Raw genomic sequence first — 13,921 nt, 5'->3', positions numbered from 1 at the left:
AGTTGCATACACCTTACATGCCACAGTCAAGTGGCCAGGTGGAAAAGAGGAACCATTTATCTAAGCTGCAAATACTAAAAGTTGTCCAAGAGGCTGGGATACCAAGGTTGCAAGCACTGCCTCTGGCACTTGTGAGAATTCGAAGAAAACCCCAACCAAGGAAGGATGAAGCCCATATGAAAACCTCTATGGGCGACCTGTGCGGTGCCTTTGCAGTGCAGCCCAGCCCAAAGACAGCCCGAGTGCCCCGACAGCGGCACCTCCAAGCAGGACCAAGGCAGTGTCACTGAGGAGAAGCTGAGACTCTTGGAGGGGGACTTGGAGTCAGGCCTGCAGTCCCAGGCACCAGGCAGCAACACGAGCTCTGAGCCACTCTCTCCTCAACAACAGAGAATGAGTCCCATCTTTCCCCGTCCCTCTCCCGTCCTCCTTTCTCCGATTGAATAAAGGCACTCTGGTGCTCAATCAACGCCTTGACTGTGTTCCAAGTCTTCATTCACAGGGACCATGATGAATGCAAGAAACAGCAAGGCAGCTCAGCTTGCAATGCTGTGACTGTGGGGTGCGTGCAGCAGAGCTCTGGGTGTGTTCCCATTTTGCCTGGTTTTGTGATGCCTGCAGCGAGAGCTCTGTTACCATTTTTTAGGGGAGCACATAGTCTCTGGTATCCTGGATGCTGCTCATGCAAACCCCAAGCCTCCTGGCTGTGGCTTTGTGATGCTTTTCAGGGCCTTTTGATGCTCTTCGCTGCCTTGGCTGCTCCCTCACACCTCTGTCCTCCTGCCGTGTCCATTCCCAGCTCCCACCTCTGAGCTGTCCCTGCAGATCGTCTCCGGCCCTGCCATCATCACGCTGCGGAAGAAGGAGCTCACCCTGACCAACATCAGGCAGTGCTGCCTGCCCTCTCTCACTCTCTAGACCAAGTGTAACTACGCTGTCGTGCAGACAAATGCTTTCTGTCACATCCTCCATCCCCAAAGCCATTTACCAGTAGGTGGCTGTTGCAGAAGAAGAATCAAGCAGCAGAAGCTTTTGCTCAGCTACAGCACACAAATGCTACAAAAGCAGAAAAAAAACACAAGCTCTGGGTCTGTTTGTCTTGCACAGGCTTGCACGGACTCTGTTTGATGGTACCCCCATCCTTGCTTTCCTTCCCTGCTTCTTGTCTGATGGCACTGCTGAGCCAGGAACAAGCTGCCCAGCGTGGCAGAGCGTGGTGCAGAGCTGTGCTGGGCCCTCCTCCCCTTCCTCTGCTGCAGCTTGGCGTGCAACCTCACCCACTTCTCTGACAGACCTGCTGATCCCACGCGTGCCATCGGGATGCTCTGGCACGGGATGTGCCTCCAACCCAAAGCTCCTTCCCACCTCCCAAGGGAAAGCAAAGCAACCCAAGCATCGCCAACAAACCTGCCCAGCAGACAGCAGGGAATGCAAACAGCTTCTGGCTGCTCCCCTGCACTCCCGTCCTAAGTAAGAGACCCCACGAGGACTGGCTGGGAAATGAGTGCATGACACACGTGAGTGTGCACAGGATTGTGCAAAGCAGTGGGGTTCCATGTTTTGTGTGTGTGTGTGTGTGGATTTGTGCACAGATGGTGTTGCACACATTTGTTTTTGTGAGTGTCCAAAGCAGTGGGGTTGCTCAGGTGTGTGTAGGTCAGTGGGTATGTGTGCAAGGATGAGCATGCACATGTATGTGCGTGCACAGGGGTGTGCAGAGTGTTGGAGCTGCGCAAGGACATTGTGGTACCGGTGTGTGCGTGCACTTTGGGAGTGAAAGGAAGGGGTTACGCGTGTGTCTGTGTGTGTGCGCACAGGGCTGCTCTAGGGGATGTGGACACGTGAGTGTGTGTGAGCACATGGATAGTGCGTGGACGCGGTGGCACCAATGTGTGCTTGCACAGGGGTGTGCTGAGGAGTTGGGTTGCACAGAGGTGCACACACAGGGATGTTTACTGGTAGGTGTAGGCACATACGTGTTCCCAGGGATGGTCGGCACACGTCTGTGAATGCAATGGAGAGCACAAGGTGCGGTGCGTGAATGTGGGTGATCAAAGCAGGCAGAGTGGCGCAGGTGTGTGCGTGTGCACGTGGATGGGCGGAAGGCTGGGGTGCAGGTTGACCTCTGCTGAGGTGAGTGGGGGCTCACGGTGTTGCTCAGAGCCATCTCTTCTCCAGGTTGAGCATTCCCAGCTCCTGCAGCCTCTCCTCATATGGCCCCTTTGTGCTCCAGAGCCCTCACCAGCTTTGTGTGCCGGTGTGCTGAGGAGTTGGGTTGCACAGAGGTGCACACACAGGGATGTTTGTGGTAGGTGTAGGCAGCTCTGAGAAAGTTTTTCTGTGCATGTTCCCATCTCTTTTCCATTCCTTTGCCCCTAAAAACAGTTTTCCAGTGGCTCTTGTCCAGTAATTCTTTGTACAGCCTGCGGCTGACTCTCCTGAAGCTCAGGGTCCTGACTTTGCTTTTTGCCAGGCCTGCATTCCTTGAGATGAGGAACTCCAGGAGGGCATGGTCACTACAGCCCTGACCACCTCCAGTCTTAAGCCCTGCTGTGCACCGTGTCCAGTAATGCTTCCCTTCTGCTTGGTGTGCTCAATGCTTGGGCCACACAGTTCTTCTCAGTGCACTCCAGCAGTCTCTCAGACAGCTTGCAGCCAGCCATGCTGATTTCCCAGCCTGTCTGGAATCCCCCATCAAGTTGAGTCAGTGAGCGCGGTGCTTCTGGTAGCTGCAGTAAGCAGGGCCCGTCAACAGACCCTCAGCTGCAGAAGCCCATGATTGGTTCAGTCCCTAATTTGACCCACAAGTTCTCCATGTGATCCTGACTGTTCTTAGTCCTTTGCAGTCAGCTTCTTCATATAGAGGGCAAATCCCTCGCCCTCCTTAATTCCATAGTAACAATCACGTCTGCTTTGTGTCAGGCTTTTGTTTTCTTTTTATTATTATTATTATTAATATTCTTTTCCCATTTACTAGGTAGGAAAGCTACTTTCTGAGCCATTAGAAGAAGAAGTGCAACAGGCAACAATCTTCCTTGCACTGCGCAGTTTGCATGAGTAGCCAAGTGCTCCTCAGGTCATGTGTGCTGCAGAGCTGGCCTTGGTGGCAGGGGCCGTGTCTTCATTTTCCACCTGTCCCGTGGGAACATAAGAAGACTATTCAGAGCAGGAGCTGCAGAGCGAGATGAACGGCATGAGAAGGTAAGGCTGGGAACCAAGGACACCTCCAGAAAAAGAGAAAAATTGAGTCAAGTAAGCTGCGTGATGGCCACGTGATACTGACCATGACTGGAGGGAGAGTGCATGGCTAGGAATGACTGATGGCTGTGGTTGGATGAATGCCTACGTGCGCAGTGAAGGAGAGTTTGTTGGATGTTCTGCGGACATGTGATGGCTGGGAAAGTTAAGAGAGAAAACGTGTCAATGCATAGAAGGGATGTTAGAACCCAGAATTAATCATTTGGGTCATCCACATCTGAGTCCATTCCAGATTGCCGCACTGTCAGAACTTGAGGCCTGGGATTTTCCTTTAGGAGTGCCAACTACCTCTTTTAAATAATAAAAGATATTACTAAACATAACTTCCCTCCTTGTATGGGAATAACATAGGGATGTTTGATATTTCTGTCTTTGCATTCCTTTAGCACCCAGGGCATTGATGCAGCTGCAAGAATCTGCTGTGTTGTCCTCCTTTTTTGCATAAAAGAATGGTAAAATAGCAATCTCTGGGTGAAAAATTGTTAAAGCATTTTACCTTCTTTGCCCCTAGGAAGCAATGGCTTGGAAATGGCAATGTCACCCAGGAACCCGCACGGCAACCCAATATCTCATTTTTTGGGTCTGTGAAAAACCACCACGATGACAAAAACATGTCTGCATTGTTTCCGTGCTGTCAGCGCAGCCCTGAGGAGTGGTGTGGGCATGGCATGGAAGAGAGAAGGCATTTCCCTTCTGATAGGAGAGTGCCTGTTCACATGTTGGTATGTAACCACTCCATGCCCTGCCCCACGTGCTTCTGGATGGGCAGCTCAGCTTTTGTGTCACTCACCCACCTGTGGCAGAGATCAGACTTTCTGCAGGTGTGGGAAATCATCCCACTGCTTTGTGTCTTACAAGGAGTTGAGAAGCTTTTCTTGCTCAAGTCCTACTTCCAAGCTTAACCACCTACAGTGAAGTAGATGTCATTTATCTTGTGTCCTTCAACTCTGTGTCCATCTGTTCCCAAAAGCAAAAGAATTTGGAGGTAACCAGCTACAGTTCAGTGAGTGATTTCAGTGCTAATTCTGATCATTCTTGGAACCAGCTGATTTTAAGTCCTTGCCCTAGTCAAGGGTCCAAATTGCGTGTCAGAAGAAAGCTGGGAAAGTGGTTCTTGCTCATTATTTTTCATTTGCTGCTTCTTTCTTTAGGGTTCCTTTTCAAAAGGAGATTTTGGTGATGGAAGCAGTTGAAGAAGGAACAAAACCAGCTCTTGCCAGGAGTGCTTGAAGTCCCTGTGGAGAGAAGCAAAGAACCTGGGCTTCCTCTGGGATGCTCCCCACCATGTCTCAGGAGGGAGACAGTCACTGTTGCTGTTCCAATTTCTGCTTTGTGTGTGGAAAGGTACGTCTGGGTTTCTTCTGCTTGTTTTCTCTTTTTCTCACTTTTAAGGAGAAGGGGTGGAGCAAGGGGAGACCCACTGGTCATTTGTTACCTCAAGAACAGGACAGATTCTGCATTCACCGTGGAAAACCTGGGCTAGTAGCATGGGCGTGTTTCAGGCTGGACTCTTCTTTTCCTGCTTGGGTTCCTTTTGGCTACAGGGAGACAGCTGTCTAAAGGTGTGTTTTCAAAGCCACTCTACAAAACCATGTTTCACTGTTGCAGGTGGTTCAGTGTGCTCTTGCAGCATAGATGCGTTTGCTGTAGAATCTTCATGGTTTCTGTTCCTAGGGGAGGACTGGGAGGAGGTAGTGAGAAGAGCATTCAATGCCTTAGGCGTATCTTTTAGTGGGATATGTTGGCATTAGGTGCCAAAAGTCTGTTCTCCCCAGGTGTAAAAGGACAGTGAGGCTCAGACTCCTTAACCTGCTGGAGCAGGGTGGTAGCAGAGTGTGCAGTACCCTCCTGCAGGCTGCACTTGGTTATGGTCTGCCAGGTCTCTGCTGCCCTGGGTTTCTTCTGAAAAGTTTGTCCTAGCTGCTGGGAGTAGTGAAGGGTGGGCTAGAAGTGGTGGCCAAGAGCTAAGGCTCTGTACAGTAATTTCAGATGGATTTAACAGGGTATCTGAAGAGAGTATTTCCATCAGAATAATCCCAGCACTGTGCAGGTGTCTCAGCTGAGCCCCCTGAGCTGATATGAGCCATAGGAAAGCTAACTGTGCCCGGTGATTATAGCTTATGCTGGTGTTGTGAATATGCTCCCCAATCATTCCTTTAGTTAATTAAGAATGTCTCAGCGCTCTGATATTCCATCTCTGGCAAATCTGGAACCTCTCTGCAAATCTTGGGTGCCCATTCCCACCACCGTTTCTTCCTTTCTCTCTTTAGAAGCAGGGTGATGCGGAAGTGTGGATCTGCCTGGGGGTAGTGAGGCCCTACAGAGGGATCTGGGCAGGCTGGAGAGCTGGGCTGAAGCCAATGGGATGAGGTTTAACAAGACCAAGTGCCGAGTCCTGCACTTTGGCTGCAACAACTCCTGGTGATTAGGAAATAGGACTTCTCAGAAAGGGTGGCCAGGCACTGGAATGGACTGCCCAGGGAGGTGGTGGAGTCACCGACCACGGGGGTGTTCAAGAAATGTTTGGATGTTGTGTTGAGAGATATGATTTAGCTGAGAAGTATTGGTGATGGTTGGACTGGATGATCTTTTAGGTCTTTTCCAACCTTGATAATTCTGTGATTCTATGATTCTGTGAAGGGAGAGTTGGCACAGTTTACTAGAAACCCACAGAATCTCGGTGTGCCTCAGCCCTTTGAGAGTGATTTCTTGGCTGCTGGATTAATGACCTGCCTTCCCTCTTCTCTAGCAGTGATGGGGGGTGTTGGGTTTCACAGAACCACAGAATCACCAAGGTTGGAAAAGACCTACAAGATCATCCAGTCCAACCATCCACCCATCTCCAATAGTTCCCACTGAACCATGTCCCTCAACTCAATGTTTCTCTGTGCTCTCCTCTTGCTCGCTTGAATGAGTGACCTTCCTTTGCTTTAATTCTCTCCACACGTGCACTGCAGTGCAGTAAGATACACAGTGGCCTTTGCTCAGGCATCGTGGTCCTTGGCAGAGAAAAAGGCATCATCTGTAGCAATCGGATCTAAGGGAATAAAAAACCTGACATTTATATTCTGCATAATGCAATGCCTGCAGTGGGGTATCTTAGCTGGTATAATGGGGTGGGGTGTCCTGTCTTCATTCCTTCTTATCTGCATTGAGTTGTCCCTTGGCCAGGAATGCTGGGGACGGCACACGGTGATTCAGCTGCAGCATGGGGCCTGATTAATGTTCCCTGGTAGTCCTTCCCAGCGTGGCACTGCCTGTGCTCCTTCCACCTTGTTCAACGTTGGCACCATTGCTGGCTGCCTGTTTGTTTTGCAGCTTCTCTATCCAATGCAGAGCTCCAGCTGCTACTCCCTGCTGCTCCATCATGTTTTTGTGGGGGCACATACCTCTGCCCCACACTGCTGCCCCCCAAAGTACAGACACCACAGGGTTGCTGCAGGTGATCCACCACCTGCTGAGCCTGCCCAGTGCACAGCCCTCTTGCTGAGGGATGCTGTGAAATACAGGCAGATAGGACAGTCTGAAGTAGGAGGTAGTTTCAATTCTAAGGAGGTGCGGAGTCCATCAGGTGCAGCTGTAAGCAGGAGTTGGGTAAGAGGTGGAGCAGAGAGGCCATGCTGCAGCAGGCAGTACCATGTACCCCATCTCCTTACATTCCCTGTGCGTGCAGATGCAGCTGCTCACCACAGTAGACAGGATACTGAGTGGGCATACAGATTACACTCCCCCTCCCCTTCCCCTCCCCTTGCCCTCCCCTTCCCCTTCCCCTTCCCCTTCCCCTTCCCCTTCCCCTTCCCCTTCCCCTTCCCCTTCCCCTTCCCCTTCCCCTTCCCCTTCCCCTTCCCCTTCCCCTTCCCCTTCCCCTTCCCCTTCCCCTTCCCCTTCCCCTTCCCCTTCCCCTCCCCTCCCCTCCCCTTCCCCCTTTCATTCCGGAGCAGGAATGCTTGCAGAGCTAAGCATGAACTGTAGCTTTCATTGTTGATGATGCAGCTACATTTATTGCACAAGAAAAAGCGGTAATCCAGAAATCAACGTGATGCAATCACATTTTATTCAATGTATTTCAAAATATACCAGGTATTTTATAATTGCCTTTGTACTGTTAGTTATTTCACCAGTTTGCTGCTGCAGATCAGACAGAAACAGCATTTTTGCTAGGCTGCCCGGAATCGGGGCTTTTCCAGAATGCAGCAGGACAGTTGCCTGACTGAACTGTCGTTCGTGGTGCTGATCAGATGTTCTGATGAAGAACTGCTGCAGTGCTTCATACACTACAACAGCTGCAGGGAACAAACAGGCAGACTACAGAGATACCTTAGTAGATTAAAAGAGGACATCAAGGACCAAAGTAAAAGCTAGATAATGTGGAATGGGAAGAAGAATCATGCTGAGCAAAGGTCAGCGGACTGAAACAAAACCTGTCGTTTGCATAACAGTTCAGGGTTACTATTTCAGAATTACCTTATCAGATGCAAGTATGATTAATGTTAATATTTATCCTAATCCAAACGTTTTCTTCTTCCCACAGTACTATACAGAATGAGAATCCTTACTGCAGTATTAGGGATTTCCGGGGCACTGGCTTTACTAAACACCACTTGTTTTTCAATCTTTTCCTAGGCTCACCTGGGCCCCCTGAACGCGTGAGAGTGGATGAAATAACTGATACTACAGCTCAGATCTCCTGGCAAGAAGGCACAGATAATCACAGCCCAGTGACCGCTTACACCGTGCAAGCAAGAACACCTTTTTCAGTTGGCTGGCAGCGAGTTACCACAGGTAAAATGCATTTCTTGTTATAGGTTCTGTTGAAATACTCTTGGTCAGGATACAGCAGGTTCTTAATTCTCTGCTTCTCTATTAAGAGTTCCAGATGTGACTGATGGGAATACATTCACAACCACAGTGGTGGATTTAAATCCTTGGGTTGAATACGAATTTCGTGTAGTTGCCAGTAACAAAATAGGAGGTGGAGAACCTAGTTTACCCTCAGAAAAAGTAAGAACTGAAGAGGCAGGTTAGTGGGTTCTTCTATTTGTCTTTAATACGAGCATCTTGAATATATTATAACAAAAAAATCAAGTATTTGGCTCATTTCAATTAAGCTTGGAATTTGCATCAAATGTAAAAGTCAAATGTAACTAGTTGGTTAGTATTTGTGTTCAGCTTTAGGACAATTTATGCCCACATACTATATCCAAATATATTTCAGCTGTATTTAGCATGGCAAAGTCTCTGTTCAGTCAGTGCTGCACAGTCTGAAGCTGTAAATGGCTGGGGAAGAGGTGAGTTTTGACAATTTCCTCTTCCTGGTGTTTGCTCAGTGTACACCTTCCACAGTACCAGCATGTAGCTCAGAATGCACTGATTGAAATACCAGGTGTTAATGGGGATAAGGCTGTTGCCCAGCACACCTGGGTAAGTGAGCCCTGTTGAAAACTTGAAGCATGACACTGATTTTTAGATGCTCAGTAAACATTGAAAGCAGAGCACATACAGGGTTCCATTTGTGAGGTTCTGCAAATGCTCCAATGCGTGTTTGCCCCACGCTGGTTCTAAAGCACTCATCTCAATTTGCAAAAGAAATAGGAAAACTGGAGAGTCAGCTCCAGAGAATGAGGTTAACTTGTGATATCATCTCCTCTATTTACACGGTGTCGACAGCTGCATGTTTCTGTTTCACAGCTCCTGAAATTCCCCCAGCTGAAGTCAGTGGGGGAGGCGGCAGCAGGTCTGAACTGGTCATAACATGGGATGTAAGTTTTCTGGCAAGCAATTTTCTTCAGAGAATGGTTGTTTTCATTGAAATGCTTCTTTAAAGACAAATTTTCCAGGCTGCAGCAGCTTCTCATCTAGGATGTGTATGTGCTCGGTAACACTCTGTAATGTGAGCTATGCACGTTTGCCTTCCCACTTTCACTTGCTACTGTTTGACTGCAATCAGTAAGAAATTCAGTTAGCTTGTCTAAGATGATTACTTTTCTCTCAAACAGCGTCAAGGTAAAAGGGGACAGGGAGGGATGGGAAAAGGAAGGGCTGATTGTTGCTCAGAGGTTGAGCCAAAGTGCAACTTTACAGGTTGTCCTTTCCTACCATTAACTCAGGATGCCTGAGCTAAAGGATCAGATACTACTTCAAATGATGTATCCTATTTTTAATGAGTTATAAGATGTTACCATGCTACTTCTTACTGATATTAGCTCCATGTTGTTACTTAATCAAATCACATTGGGGGAAGGTGCAGACGCTGTACAAAGGTAGTACTGAATTCTCTGATATTATTTATGTACTATGAAATGTGACCAGAAATTGAAAAAATATGTTTCCTGAAGTGTCTTAAGGCGGTGTACTTAACTGGAGAACAAGAAACGTGTTTGGGAGCTGCTCTTTAAGAGATGTGCGGATAGTTTCAAATGAAAGCATTTCACTCTACGGTACCAGAGTTTACTTGTTGATGCAGTGATCCCAAATGCAGACCAGAAACAGTTTGCAGCTGCATGCAATACATTCACAGCAGTGATGCTTTGCTCCTTCCAAGCTTTTCCAGTGCAGTATGTAACATCACGGGCTTCTGTTGCTGGTTGCTTTTCTCACAGCCCATCCCTGAGGAGTTACAAAATGGAGAAGGATTTGGAGATGTGGTCGCTTTTCGCCCCTTTGGCACCACAACGTGGATACAGACTGTAGTCACCTCTCCTGACACACCCAGATGTGTCTTTAGGAATGAAAGCATCTTGCCGTTCTCACTATATGAAGTCAAAGTTGGTGTCTATAACAATAAAGGAGAAGGGCCTTTCAGTTCAATAACCGCCGTTTTTTCAGCTGAAGAAGGTATGTGATTTTCTGCATATGTTTAATATGAGATGTTTTATCAAATAATATGGCAACAGCTGATATAACTGAGGTCAACTTGAACATGAACATATTTATTTGCACCATCACCTACGCTGCTCATCTCTCCAGTGCTGATTTCCAATTGCAGAGCCTGCCGTTGCCCCCTCTGGTGTGTCTGTGACAAGCCTGTCCTCCTCTGTCATCGAAGTCTCCTGGAAAGCCATTCCCTGGAAGATGAGCAGTGGAAGACTACTGGGTTATGAGGTAACGTCATTTAAAATGCTTCTCCTGTTTTAAAGGGCTGCGATCCAGGATGTCTTCACACGCATCGCTTGTGCCAGACAGCCTGGTTCCTGACCTTTCTTCTGGGCTGTGGGTCTGAGCCAACACTGAGTGCAGTGCAGGCCAGGCTCTGGGGAGCATGTTCAGCCAGCCTGAGCCTTCTGCCCAGTACTTCTCCATTTCTGCCACTATTCAGAAGTCAAGATTCTGTTTAGTATAGGTATAGTCTTTTTTTTTGGGGGGGGTTGTTGTTTGTTGTTTGAAAATCAAAGCAAACAGCTATTAGTGCAGAGTATTAGCCTCTAGTAATGCTTAGTTTATAGAAGGTTACCATCCATCCAGGCTTTTTCTCTGCACCACCTTCACCCAGAAAATGAATGTTTTCTTCCATATATCTCTGAAATGGAACTAAGAATGAAACTGTTTTGCTTCCTGTGCTGAGTGCTGTGTCTATCAGTATTATCAAACTGACTTTTGTTTCCAGAATTGCACCTATTTTGGGAGCTACATTTTTCAGACTCTAACTTGTTTCCTTTGTAGATGAAGCGGTGATTCTCCTCTGGTTGTAATTCTTTAATTTAAGCAACATCTAATATTTCAGTTTTGCTTTTTCTGCAGTCAAAAGGGCAGCAAGCATAAAAGGCAGATGGATGAGCAAATTGTGTTGAAACAGCGTATATATTTTGGAAACTTGAATGTATTTCTACTTTTTCAGCTGACAGATACGCACCTGAAGGAGACAAACACAATGCTGCTGTATGGAATTGAACGTTTATCCAACATTTTAAGTAGCTCTGTTCTATATCTACTAGGTTAGGTACTGGAATAATGGAGGAAAAGAAGAATCTTCAAACAGAGTTAAAGCTGCTGGGAATGAAACATCAATAAGAATAACAGGTTTGAAGAGCAATTTAGCATACTACACAGCTGTCCGTGCCTACAACAGTGCTGGAGCAGGTCCCTTCAGTGCCACAGTGAATGCTACCACAAAAAGGACACGTAAGTATCACAGCTATGAAGTGGGGAGAGGCATAATGGTGTGTTAGCATTTGCAGGCAGATGAAGAATAGACGCATTAGTGGGAATCACGATGCACATAAGTGACCTAAATCTTCATACAGAATAGAAGAGCTGGGCAACTAAGTCAAGCACAGATCCTCAAGTTTTTACCCTCTGCTACTTTAGCACAATGAGTACATAAACTCGAGCATACCGGCAGAGCTGAGGTAAGATCATTTCTGCATAAAAACTTGATTATTCTTTTAGTGACTTAATGAATGTAAAAAGAAAGAATTCTGTTAGTTGGAAAGAAGAGCAGTGACTTATTGCAGGGCTTTTTAACATCCTGAACAACATTTTTTATTGCAGGGTTTTATAACATCCTGAAGTTCTCCAGGGCACAGCATTTGAATGATCCTCACACAATTCATGCAAAATAATCATTCACATCCATTGTTCTCCCTTAATCAAGTAACACAAGAGGCCCCTTTCCTATTAAAAAGGAGACATTAAGCTGGAGAACAGATTGTCAAAGACTGCACTAATTTTTCTACAAATGAAAAGTATATTCAATGTGTTCTTGCCTTGTGATACAACTCAAAATCAGGGTAATCAGTTTTGAAGTATTTCTTCCAGATTCACAAGAATGCAGCACTAAAAATGCATGAAAGGTCAAACTGCCTGGAACAGTCATTAATGTCCTTCTGCTGAAAGGAGCTGTATCATCAATATTATGAAAGTGTAATCTCACAATAACTTCATACACATAAACAAGCGTTGCTCACTCGCACTGAGGACTGATCCAACTCTGACTGATATTTATTGGCATTTAAATACATTATACATACAGTTACCATGAAGCACGTCAAGGAGAAGTTTTCTAGATTATTCTTACTTAGCCTTTACTACAAAAAACTGCAGTTAATTGTGGAGGTTTCACATCAGTTTACAAGGTGAGATGTTATTACTTAGTATTCAGAAGGTCTTATAACAAACTGTTCTGTCTCATCAGTAAATAAGAGAAATATTAGTGTGTATGACTAACTTTAAGCATCTGATGAGCCCTAGAGAAATCGGTGCAGCTATTTGCACACTTTGCACTGGACATAATGGTTTGGTATTAGCTATTACAAACTTGAACCTTATTGGAGATGTGGGTAGCTGAAGCAAAGTAGAGCCTTTTCCGTCAGTTCTGTAAGTCTGTTCTATAGTTTCTGTGTAAGTTTCTATACAGTTTCTATATAATTATTCTCCATTCTTTTAGATGACATTTGTAGTTATGGATTTAAGAGAGTGACTCATTTCTCTCAAATTCAGCTTTAATATCTGAGTGTGTAAACTATCTGTATCTGCTCTAATACTCAAATCTCAGGAGAAAAACAAACTCCTCTTGCATTTACAGAAATTAGCTATGAGTGCATCAGGTTGAATCCTATTTAGTATAGAACAAGACAAACACTGCAAAAGAACAGATCTTAGAATAGTTGTTTGACTTCAGTTATTTTATATCTTGGCCTCACATTTTGTGTCCACACAGTGCTGTGCTCTATAATCAGGTGCTTTATGATCTGACTGCTAATGGAGCTATGTATGCAAATTAGCTTAAAAATAAAGGGAATGGGAAAAAAACAAAACAACCAGAAAGCCACAAGCGTGAGTGCAGGCACAGGGCTGTGAAAGCACTGTTAGGTGTTAATAGTGGATACGTTCAGCATCAAAGCTTGGAGCGGTCCACCTAAGCAGCAATAGCCTCCACTAGGTGACAGCAACAGTAAATTGTTTCCCTTAATGCGTTTAGAAATATTTTAATAGCTCAGTGGTTTGTTGCATGATCCACTTTCTGGGAAGTCAACTTGAAGCATCTGAACAGGTTTGTATTTTACCCTTCCATTGAGGTGTACAGCCAGAAGCACAGCACTCCCTCTGAAAACAAGTCTCAGGTTGTTAATGAACACCACCAGAAAAACACCCCCAAAAACCAATAGGCTTGCTTAGCTAAAAGCTCATTAATTGTTCCAGCTGCAGCTCCTGAAACCATACAGACTGCATTTCCAAATCATGCCTCCAGTTAACAGAACAAAAACATCTTGTCGCCTGTTTTTGTATTTCAGCCATGTTGAAGTCAATCAGAGGTCTGAATATTCACTAAACCTGTTTATTGCGAAGTATTTACTTATTCTTCAAAACATACTACAAATAGGAACTGTCTGTTATCATCACTGGTTTCATTAGAGTATGTTCTAATTGATCACCCGTGTCCTAAGAAATACGCTTTTGTTTGACTGCACTTAATGAAACACCATCAACAGATAATGCAACTTCAGAAATAACATTTATTTGCTATTCTGTTTTTCTTTCATTCTGTTTTTCCAATTTAGTCTCTGAACCATAAAGTGTACAAATGACGAGGCCGTATTTGACTTGCTTTTACATCCGACACATAATGACAATCAATTACCTGACCTGTTATTTCCTACTGTAGAATAAATCACTAATGCCAATTAAATTAAAGTCGTGCTTTTATTATGTATTCAAAGCTCCCAGC

The 13,921-nt window shown here is 45.8% G+C and overlaps 1 long non-coding RNA gene across 1 annotated transcript; it reads left to right on the top strand.

Moving 5' to 3' along the window:
* The first annotated feature begins 8,150 nt into the window (after positions 1-8,150).
* On the top strand, positions 8,151-10,086 carry LOC140264762 (uncharacterized). The gene is made up of 3 exons (XR_011906101.1): positions 8,151-8,278; positions 8,947-9,017; positions 9,858-10,086. It is a non-coding gene; the product is annotated as an uncharacterized lncRNA (long non-coding RNA).
* The last annotated feature ends 3,835 nt before the right edge of the window (positions 10,087-13,921 follow it).

This window comes from Excalfactoria chinensis (genome assembly GCF_039878825.1).
Source record: "Excalfactoria chinensis isolate bCotChi1 chromosome Z unlocalized genomic scaffold, bCotChi1.hap2 SUPER_Z_unloc_9, whole genome shotgun sequence".
NCBI lineage: Eukaryota > Metazoa > Chordata > Aves > Galliformes > Phasianidae > Excalfactoria > Excalfactoria chinensis.
This window is presented reverse-complemented; position numbering and strand designations above follow the sequence as displayed.